General features: G+C 37.0%; 1 pseudogene; it reads left to right on the top strand.

Annotated features, from left to right (window-relative positions):
- LOC113043533 (tight junction protein ZO-1-like) overlaps window positions 1-12,204 on the top strand; it is a 124,591-nt pseudogene that overhangs the window by 24,744 nt on the left and 87,643 nt on the right.

The raw sequence follows: 12,204 nt of genomic DNA, 5'->3' as shown, positions 1-12,204 counted from the left end.
AAAGTTTAAAAAGTTATTCAAAAATATAAATGTACACACTAACTGACCACCACCCACAACTTTCATATGCTATATTAATTCTTTATCTTGGCTGTCAAAGAATACTTCTCTGATCTAAAGGCAGGAGGGGTTATATTGGTGCCGTGACCCGGATGGGAGTGAGGTGTAGGAGGGTGAGTGAAATGGTGGCCATCTGGTAAGGCAGGTAAAACCTCACTCCCCAGATCTCAAGAGAAGCACTAGTGACTAATGCTAAAAGCTGCGGTCTTTAGCATCCTTGTTAGTGCGCCCACCTCCCATGATTGAAACACCAGTTTGAATCCTGCTCGGAGCGAGTGAGGGGAGTAGAACCAGAGGGGTCATGCTTGGATATCATAGGCAACAAAGTGCCTTCAAAAACTGATCAGATGAAGGTATCTCAATATACAGGATTTGGCACAATATTTGGATTCGAATGTGCCTTGTTGCCTTTCTATCTGTGGAAGCAGCATTTTTCTTTTTAGCTTTTGGATGCAACCAATGTCAGCATCATCAACACTGTAAAAAATAAGTGTAATTTTAACTGTAAAATTTTGTAAAAATGCTACGGAAAAAAACTGATAATAGGTTAACAGTAAGTTCCCGTACTATATACAGGGAAAAACTGTAAAAGATCTAACAAAGCATTTAATGTAAATTTACAGTAAAATTCTGTTAATTATACAGCTTTTAGAAGTAAAAAAAGAACAAATCAATGTATAATTTACAGTCTAAAACTGTAAACTGATATTCCCAGAATTCCCTGCGTGACACTCCACATTTGAAAGTATTTTGTTTAAATAATCATGTTTTTAAATAGTTCTTGTTATCAGTTATGTACATTTGAGCTTTATGTTACATCTTCTGTTGCTTAATGAAAGTTTTTTGCATTATTTAAGTATCACGTGTGTTACCATGATGGTGTTTTGTGTTTCCATAAATGTGCACCTTCTATATGTTAATATATACTTCTGCTTGTGGTGAAGCTACTTGTGATGAGCTTTGATACTTCATGTGGCTTTCTCTTATACAGTACCATCTTTATTATTATGGTGGTTGTCAGTATTTTCAAGGTACAAAACAGATTTAATTTTGTGTGTTGTTGAATTTACTGGTTTATATTCACATTTTCTTGTTTGTAAATTACAGCTTTATATTGTAAAATTAACAGTTTTTGACGTAAATGTGTTTACAGTTTTCTGTATTTTTACAAAATTATTCTGGCAACCACAGCTGCCAAAAAGTTTTTGTAAAAACAACAAGAAATTTTTTACAGTGAATGCTAAACACAAACTATTCTCAGTCATAATTTTCATTTCAAAACTACACTTTGACTTGAAACCTGACTGTGCTCCATTCTTAGCATTGTTAGCATTACTTGTTTTCTTCTGCACCTGGTTTTCTCTTCCATATGAACAACTTTCATTGTGGAGAAATTATATATATATATATATATATATATAGATATATATATATATCTATATATATATATATATCTATATATATATATAATTAAGCTATAGAAAGCTTAATTCTTGTCTAGTGTCTGCTATTTTTCTCTAGAAATTATGAGCGATGAAATTATCTTCGTATTTGTTAAAACTAGAGTTTCATACAGTACATCTCAAATCCTCGTCAACTTGGGTGTCTGTCATTGCGGCTCCAGTAGTTTGGTGTTGTCGTTTTATTTTTGACTGGCAAAAAAAGCCACGCAGACTTTGCTGGTGACAAAATTTACGTCAGTTGCACTATATGTATATGTTTGAAAACCAAATAGCTATGCATTGGGATTTATCCCCTGATGACAGATGTTGTTTCACATCAAAGCTCAAGATTGTCGCTAGTGTCTATGAATGTTTTTTATGGTGCTATCAGCTAATAAGCACAGTCATGGTGTACATATTTCCAAATCACATACTGTTTTTTAGATGGATTGGAATGCTAATGGTTAACTTTGGATACTTGGTCTTAAGGTACACATTTGTGTTTCGTTTCTGGTTTTAAACACTTCATATATGTGTGCACACAGCAGAAACTTTGTCCTTGATCTCATTCCCAGATGATTTAAATATATTTGAGGTTAACTGAAGGTGAGATCTCATTTGGTTTCCTCAGGCCAACATCAACCTTAATGTCACACTAATGTCTTTGTCCTCTATTTAGTCTTCTATTCTCTGCCGGTCTCGTTTAACGCTTTCAATTATAATCCAGCAGAGGAGTTTTTGACGCTTTTTCAATTCTTGTTCATTTTATGGTATATTCTTCGAAAACAGAAGCTAGCAACAGCCCAGGAGGCTTCCTTAATCTACCACTTAATATGGAAATGAGGTCTCCTATTCATTGGTGCCCCAGTCAGCGCATTGAAACAGAAGATTTGTCGTATTGAATTTCGTTTTGCAGGGGTTTCACACAAATCCTCTTCATAAACATGGAGCGAGGGGTTGTGGTACAAGGCATTCAAATGGCCTCTTCTACTGTACAGGGAACTGTCTTAAATCCTTCCACAGCTACTGTAAACCATGTGCTCCATTATATAACATCTCCCTCACCTTCTGCAAGGTCAGGTTTCTCATTTTTATCGCAAAGAGGCATTTGAAAGTACACAGTGTAAACCAAAAATGTAGACAAAACTGTGATTTTATTTCAAATTTGACTTAGAAACACCTCACACCTTTTATTTTTTGCTATTGAAGCCATTTATGCCCTTTTTTAAAACTAGAGTTTCCCTTATTATCTGCATTTAGTTTATATTATTTATAGAATGCATTGCAATTTGGTCTTTTATATTATGCTTGATTTCCTGCCATCCTTTCCTTTCCTGAAACTTAACTATAGTGAATGACACAATCATATGAGACTTCATTAATAATAATATATCCTCTGGATGAAAGATACTTTAGGGTTCAAACAGAGCAGATGTGACACTAATTATTGATGAATGGGAATACATAAAATTACCAATATTTGGGTGGTATTATGACCAAAACAATAATTATATTTTATTTAATGACACCAAACACTGCATTTAGCCTTTTTAGGGTTTGTTGGATTGGATTTACATGCTGTGGTTGTATTAGTGGTTACTGGGCCATGATTATGGAATATTATCCGAGCATGGCCTTTACTTTTTTCGAGTGAGTTAATGTGGGTGATTTGGGTCTATTATGAATGAATGATGGTGGATATGTGCCACAATAGCATTTTTTCCTCAATGAATATCCTGTTTTGTTTTGAAATATTTCACATTACGTAAGTGAAAATACCTGTCAACGTCATTTCATGTTGACAAAACTGATAAGTTGATTAAAAATGTAGCATCTAGCTAAATCTCACACCTTTTTATTGTTAACTATTAAGTTAAAATCAGTTTTGGTTTCCCTCAGAACAGCAAAGCCTAGGCAGAAAGAAAGCCCTTGTTACTATTTACTTATTTTTACTTTAATATTTCTATTTCTGTATTTTAATTTTGATTATCCTTCAAAGAGTAACACAGACTGTCGTATATAAACTAAACATGATATATTGCTTTGAAATTAACAAAATTCTTCCAAAATTTTTATTTTTCATCTAAACCTGTACATCATTGAAAAAAAAACATGCATGATATTTCATATGGTGTGCAGGTCAACTGAACATTTAAATGTTGTCACATTACTCAAAATTATACTTTTTTGGGGGGAAGTTGTGGCTTAATGGTTAGAGAGTTTGACTCCTAACCCATGGGTTGTGGGTTTGAGTCTCGGGCCCAAAATAACACGACTTGGGCAAGGCACCGAACCCCCAACTGCTCCCCGGGCGTTGCAGCATATATGGCTGGTGTGTGTTCACGGTGTGTGTGTGTTCACTGCTGTGTGTGTGTGCACTTCGGATGGGTTAAATGCAGAGCACGAATTCTGAGTATGGGTCACCTACTTGGCTGAATATCACGTCACTTTCACTTTAAAAAAAAAGGAGAATTCTGTCCTCATTAATCCCATGTCATTCCAAACCTGTACAGCTGAATATTTCAGTGGAACGCAAAAAATAAAATGTCCCTAAAATGAAAGTCAATGACAAAAAGCTAAAATATATATGTTTTTTTTTTTGTCTCGATGACAGAATTGCCAATTTTGTGTGAACTATCCCTTATAAATGTCTCTATTTTCATAGATTTGTCTGTCATTGAAAGTGTTTCTCTCTTTTCCCAGGGTATTCCCCAAACACGACAAAGACAAGTACGGGCCTGCAGTGTAAGCATTTTAAACCCTTTTCACTCCATTTCACTAACGAAACTCCATGATTTGTGCTAATCTTTTTAATGGAGATTAAATTTACACCACATCTAACACGCACTGTCTGTCTCTTTCTTAGTTACTATCCCAAGATCCACAGTTTCATTGGCACCCCAGAAAACATCTCTCTGCTGGATGAATCTGAGGGATCGGGGCACGGCAAACCATCCCTGCGCAGAATCAAGGGCCGAATCCACCGCAGCAAGAGCATGGACAGCATCGACCTGCTGGACTCCAACGTGAGTTAAAGACTGCATCCACTGCAGTAATGCTTCTGTGTGTGGTGCGTGGGGGTGGGGAGTGTGTGTGGCATGGCAGGGAGTATTCAGATGAGATTGCGCCCCTAGATGTTGTGTGTCCGCACTCAGTGTGCAGGTATACATGTATTTGAGAAGCAATCCCATCACTGTGTGTGTCGCGTGACTGTTTGTTTATGAACATGCACATGTACCAGTATGTCTGCATGGCTGCTCTAGGGAGTTTCTGCAAGAGTGAACATGACATGCACAATTGTATAAGTCCACTTATTCACAATTATTGCATACATTATTAACAAGCACACAGCTGGAGTCGATTCATGAATGTTTGCAAATGTGTATCAATCGACATATTTTAAAGGGACATGTCACTTAAAAGTGAAAATTGTCATTCTAGGGACATCATTTGGGTTTAGGATTCTTTTCTAGATTTTCTTTCATTGAATGAGTGTTGAAATGGTTGTTTTTTGACTGTTTTGATGCTCAGCAGCCCTAGTCTCTATCCACTTCCATTGTATGGAAAACGTTCTGCTAAACACCTATTCCATTAAAGTAATCCATTTGACTTTTGTATTATATTGCATGCCTTCTGAAACAATCTGATAGCACTGTGTGCATAAAAAGGCAGAAATTGAAGTAACTATTCACAGAAAATCTGTCATCTTTGTCATTTTTGGAGCTCAGCAGCCCCAGTCCCCATCCACTTCCATTGTATGGAAAACACTGTGCTAAGCACCTATCTGTGTTCAAGTCAAAGAAAATAACAATTAGTACTACACAAGGGTAATAGAAATTACATTTTTTGGGTGAACTAGTCTTTGCACGCTGGGTGTTTATCGCAACTCTCGTCCTACAAATCTCTAATCTAAAAATCTTTTTAAAATTAAATTTCCCACCATGAATGTTACATGAGTCTGTCATGTTCACCCTGCTCAGACTGTCTGAATGCCTCATAGATACTTCATGGGCTCATACTTAATGCAACACCTTACTGAATCTGATTCCTGCACTGGTATACCCCGCAGTGGCTTTCCGTTTGCATATAAAACACCTGGGAGTTGAAGTACATCAGGATGTCTCACAAATTGCTTCACCTCCTCCGAGGAAATGCACTCTAACATGATTATTATTCTAATGAGCTTCGAGTGGGACTTCCATGAGTAAACTCCACTTGTTTGAGTCTCTCGCACTTTGCAATTATGGATGAAATTATGTCTTTCTGGTTGAAGAGGGTTTTTCTTTAGGGAAAATCTCAGTTGCTGGATGTTTTTTTTTTTTAGTTAATTATAAAAATGCTTCTTTCGGATTCCGTTTGAAAAGGTTTGTTTGTACTTGAAACATACTCGTAGTACTAGACGCGTGAGAGTTACATAATGTTACCATGCAATGCTTAAATCACTGATATTTTAAATTAGGCCACTTTGTTTGATTAATTGAGAGTGGAGCATCGTTAATCATTATAACTAACTTAATTTAAAACAACACACATTGTATGCATGTATATTTTGTTGCCTCGTTGACTAACAGACGATTGAGATGATTCCTAAAAGTGTATGCATAAATGTCTTGCTTGCAACTAAGTGAAATAAATATGTTTTTAAGTAAAGTACTAGCATTTCTAAAACTATGATTGAAAAAATGAGCAAATTTAAAGCTAATTCAAAATTTGAATAAATATGATAGGAAATAAATAATACTAAAATTGCACTGATCCATTTGACCTCCACTGTCTACGCTCCGATTGGTGGATGCAGAATCGTCTAACTGTTAATTTGCATAAAGTTCAATAGGCCTACCACTGAACAGTCGCTCGCGTAAACATAAATGCTCATTCAGATGTGTGACTCGAGTTGTTTTGTCACTGCAAATCCCTTCAATTCAAACAAATATGGGCCTAAATTATCCCTAAAAATATGCTGTCTAGGTAGGCAGCTCATTAGGTTTTGAAACACAGCTGGATGTTGATATCAGAGCGACACAGGAGCCTCCGGAGCGACTGTCAGGCTAAAGGTTAGTTCAGTGCCAAGTGACTGAGCAAATGTGCTTTTCAACAAAGCTTCCTCCACAAAGGCTGTCGGCTTTAGTGAAGTGAGTTAGAACCGGTTCATTAAACCCCTTTAAAACGCTGTTGCTCTGCCTGTGCTTAAAATATCTTGCCTCTCCAGAACATCTCAGTGAAATAAGGGGGTATCACCGTCCAGGTTCCTGCGCTTTAATACTAAACATATTTCTCTCTTAACAGAACACACACACACACTCGCACACACACGTATACAGGCCGGGGGAAAGTTGCTGACTGGGCTCGAATGCCAACCGCGGCTGATGAGAGTAACGTTCCGGCACACAGTGAGTAATGATGCCGCAGCAACACTTGAGTGAAGACCTCTCTACTGCTGCCACTCGCTCTACTGGAAGATATACACACAGAGCCACCCACTGCAGAGAGAGCAGGGCTAGCCACTGATGCTAACTAATAAACCTCGCTGCCAGAATGCTACGTGTCCAGTTTGGTTGCTAGGCTTTTGCTACGTTGTCGCTAAGGTGTCCTTGGTAGTTGCTAGAGCTTTGCTTGGTGGTTTCTAAGATTTGGTTCATGGATTGTTGTTTGGTGGCCCAAAAACTGTCAACGATAATGGCAGACGAAATCTTTACACCTGAACGATTTTAAAGAAACTTCATTTGAGTAATTGGTTGTGGTTAATCATGGTTGCGTTAATAATGATGGTTGCCTTAGCAAGCACCAATAATGAGACTGTTAGCGTGCGATAGAAGCATAAAGAGGATGAAATGTGTGGATGGAATAGCTCAGGTATTTTAGTCAATGAGAAATGGTTGAGGTTTTAAAATCACTTAATTTTGATTGCAGATTTTAGCATTACCTGTTGAAAAAAGCATCTTAAACCAGCCTAGAAAGGTTTGGTGGTCTTAGCCGGTTTTAGCTGGTTTTGCATCTTATGGCAGCAATTTTCAGCTGGTTATGCTAGGAGAAGAGTTGGATCCCTGGATAAATACAGATGGATGCTGCACACTGGTGGTGGTTTGTAAAGCACTTTGGGCGTACAGCAATAAACAATAATAAAGCGCTATATTAATGCCTCATTCATTCATGCCAGGTTGGAAAACCAGATAAAACCGGTTTCTGTAAGACCAGCAAACCAGTTTAGGCTGGATTAGGCTGTTTTTTTTTAGCTGCTTTGCCAAATCTAACGAGCCCCTCAGAGAAAATGGTGATGAAAGAATGAAAAAGGTGTAAAAATCATATTTCAATACTATTGTGTTGTCTTGTAAAGCTTTTGCGTTCCACCAAGATACTTTGCATTCCCTTGCGTTCGCCTGAGTAATTTTGCGTTCGCTTACAACATTTCTGATTTCCTGAGAAAACATTTTTTAATTTGCAAAACTTTTGCATTCCCTTGAGAAATTGAGTTTGCTCACAAAAAAACTTCACAATCCCCAATAAACTTTGCATTCACATGTAAAACGTTTGCCTTCCTCTGAGAAATGTTGACTGCAAAAAGTCTTTAGTTTTATCATACTTATGAAAGAAAGACACAGCTTTATGATTTTCTCCGAAAATAGACAAGTTCCTGGAGGCGTGTCGGGGGCGGAGCTAAAGAGTCACAAGCATTTGCTCATCAATTGCCAACGAAACAGAAATTTGATGCCGTTTTACTTACCGCCTGCAGTTCTGAATCATTTTATCGCATGCACAGCTCCATCTGTTTATAAAACAAACCCATTTGCGAAACTCCCCAGAAAAACAAACAGTATTCACTGTTCATGTTACGCTGGGTTCTTTGAGAAGCTGAATAAGGTTAGCTTTCTCTTATAACCAAAAATACATTTCTTGAGCATGTCTTGTGCAGTGCTGCCGCTCATGCTCTCGTTCTTGTTGATGTGTGTGCGCACTCCTCTTGGAGAGGTGCCCATACAAAAAATTCCAACATACATGACGTCATGAAGAGCCATGCCACAAAAAAACTCTGAAACGTCCGAAACCAGTATTTGGCGAAAAAATTCTCTATCATGTGTCCAAATCGTTTTCTTAAACTTTGGCCATAGTTTGACAATTCAACTCTTTAACAGTGAAAATAGCTTAGAATGCATGAAATGGCATTAGACCCCATCTTTAAAGTTTCTTTGGGCAATGTAATACTTTTGTAAGAGAAGGTGTAAACAAAATATGTAATTTTTCCAACCGTCTTGTATTTTTATACAAATCTGAGCACATATTGACACTGAGAACAATTTAAATATTGTCATGGAAAATAAACATTTTCAAAATTATTGAAATTATTTAAACAGAAAATGTAAGGCAGAACTTGTCAGTCTGTAATTGAAAGGATGGTGAAAAGAAAATACATAATATTGTGCAGAATAAGCTGCGTTTGAATCATTCATAACACTGATTTGTATTTGTATGTGCATGCAATAAAACTGAGTGTTTGAAGTCACGGCGTATTGGCGAGTGCCTGTCTCTCTCTCATGGAGAGCATGAATCAGTTGTTAGTGCATAGGTTGCAGAAAACTGCACAGCAAAGAGCGAGAGAGAGAGAAAGAGAGAGAAATGCAGCACTGTGAAATGCATCACATAACTCTGCTCAAGCGAGACTCTCTCTCTCTTCCAATCATTCCTTCTATCCATCTCTTCATCTCATGAACGCTCTCCCTCCTCTCCTTTTTGCCGATATCAGCTCTCCACCTCTCATCTTCATTCAATCACTCCATTCACTTTTTTTCCCCATTTCACCTTGAAAGCCAATACTAAAGGCACAGGAGCAGAAATTATTACAGAACGTAAATTGACATCACTAGCGTTTTGCTGCGCTTCAGTAACCCCTCCGAGGCTTTCCACGCTTTTTTAGGGTAATTGTAAAACACATTAGCCATTTCCGCAATGCATATTCATTCATCCTCCTGAATTCCTGTGAACAAGAGGGTTATATCTTTATAAAACGGGATAATTCACACACACACACACACACACACACACAGATTATTCTGTTATTATTTACTCAACCAAATGCTGTTCTAAATCTCAGAGACAGTTTTTCTTTGCAAAAGGTGATTTTTTTTTTTGCAGTATGTCCTGGCTACATTTTTTTTCTAGAATGAAAGTCAATGGGGAGCAGGGCTGCAAAAACGAAAAAAAAACAAAACAAAAAAAAACAATGCCATCAGCCATGTTTTAATGTGTGTAAAGAGTATGTTTGTCATATATTACCGTTTAGCTTCATAATGAATAGAATATAGTGCACAAGTTATATGAAACACTTTTTTGAGCTTTTTGTGTCCTTTTAAAGCTCGAGAGTATCACTCTCCATCTACTGTCATTATATGGAAATCAGTGCTTATAAGGTATAAGGCAACAAGTTTACAAAATGATCATAAATGTTTTATAAAAGTAGTAAATTTAACACTGTATTTGAATTTCTTTATAAGGATTTGTGAATGCATTGAGGTACTGATGGTGTATATGAGCTTTTTTAGCTTAGGTTTTTGAGGTTTATTTATTTGTGTGCTATATGAGGTTTTTGTGGTATTTGACTGTTTTATAAAAAAAAAATTGTGTTATTATATACATTATATACATGTTTTTTTAAGCATTTTTTGACTTTCTTTCTAGACTATTTCGGATATACCTGTACTACTGCACAAGAATCAAATATGACGCCATAAGTTAATACTTCAAGTCATATTTTGACGAACTGTACCTTTATATTTGCTTAGTACTGTAGTCATAATCTCAGGACATGAATTCAAAAGGACATTTTCAAGCAGCATTTTTCCAGCTCTCTCAGCTGTTCCACAGTGTGAAAAGTGTTTTGCTGCAAAAGCTACATGGAGGCCTGCAAATAATGCTAATCCAAACAGTGCAACTGAATCCAGAAAGATTTGGCTAATTACTCTAAAAAAAGCACCATTGCTAGCCTACTGCTCACAAGAACTGATGTGAAATAGAGTACATCTAAATCAGTTACATGTCAATCTATTGTTAACATGCCATTCTGGCCTTTTAGAACTATAAAACATGTAGCAACACTCATTTAGGCTGCAGTATATGAACAGGAGCGTTCACTGTCTTCGCCCAAAAACACCAGCGTAAGCACTTAGCGCCCTGCTCGGTGTGGCAAAAGTGCTGCAGCTGCAATTGCAGCGGAGGCGAGACTGCAGTTGAATTAACCGATCTGCATATCTGAGGGACAGAGAGAGTGAGACGGGCTGAAAAAGCTAAGACAGGAATGGGGACAGAGGTGTCCCTGCACGTGAGCGGCGAGGAGAGAGGGCTACCCTTGAATTAGGTGCATACGCTGAGGAGGGGGTGGATGCAGCAGCTGAAAACACACAAAGAGGATGAGCAGGAGGGAGGGAGGTGTATCTCACCTATATGTCATAGAGACAGCGAGAGGAGGTGAAAGGGAGGGGAATGAGTATAGATGTTTTTTTTTTTTTCTTTGAATTGGGGTGACGTTACCTTGAGTGTCGCTGGGAGCTCAACACTATGGCGAGAGGGTCCCTAGAGCTTGAAGGGATGGAGAGAGAGAACATTTTGTTCTGTACGGCATTACAGCAGCGCTGTGTGTGTGTGTGTACATATGTATAGAGAGTGTGTGTCATGTTTGATCAGGGAAAGATGAGAAGAAGCGTTTTAACTGTGCCATTCTATAAACCAGGTGCTTTCTGTGTTCCTCATATGCATATGAAAAAATGACTTTTTTTTTATCATAAAAAAGATTTTTTGTTCTGTTTCCATCCTGTATTTCCAACTACTCGATTATATTAGCAAAAAATATATAAGAAAACTGTTTATTTTTTGATTTTAGTCGGTATAATGTGTTTTTAAAAACCTTGAAACTGCATCTCCAGGGTGTATCAACTCTGTTACAGTCATATTTACTTTTTCTAAGTAATAAAATGTTTCATATTCAATGTTTCGTAGTTGTCAACCCTGTTAACATCAAAATGTGACAATATCACATTAATAAGTAAACCTTTTAAGGATAAGCTGAAGTTTGTCTGTATGCGTCAATCGTAAAATGTCAACCCTGTTACCTTGATTTTATATCTTTAACATCTGATAGTTAGAAATTTACAGAAAAATCAGCATTCAGTTCTATTTCCAATAAACACCTTGTGGCTGTATTTGTGACATTGTGAACAAACAAGTAATCTTAAATTAAACTGTGAAATCAACCCTGTTATTTTTCTGAGAAGATAACTGTATCATAACGTATGTATTAAAATGTACACATTTATATTGAGATTTGTTATCTGAAACTAAATTATTTTATTGACGATAAAAGTAACAGGGTTAACAGATAAAATACTACTAATGTTTGCTTTAAAAATCACCATTTCAAAACTGGAAATGGCATACATTTTATAGATATTAGCCCATCGCTAATGTAATGTAGTATTTCTATCCTATTAAAAATCTGTGCGTGGTTTTCTGATGTCAGTAAATATCCGACACAGTGACCCCAAACATGCTTACACATGCATACTATATGTGTGCACAAATTATATGTTAGGGGATATTTGTAATGCACTTATAGCATATATAGGCCCCTTACTGTGAAAAAGCAATTATCAGAAGTGTGTAGTGTGTTGGTGTGTGGTGAAGAAATATAATGACATCATCATCATAGTTTCAAGAA

The sequence above is a fragment of the Carassius auratus genome, chromosome 25 (assembly GCF_003368295.1).
Source record: "Carassius auratus strain Wakin chromosome 25, ASM336829v1, whole genome shotgun sequence".
In the NCBI taxonomy this organism is placed as follows: Eukaryota; Metazoa; Chordata; class Actinopteri; order Cypriniformes; family Cyprinidae; genus Carassius; species Carassius auratus.
This window is presented reverse-complemented; position numbering and strand designations above follow the sequence as displayed.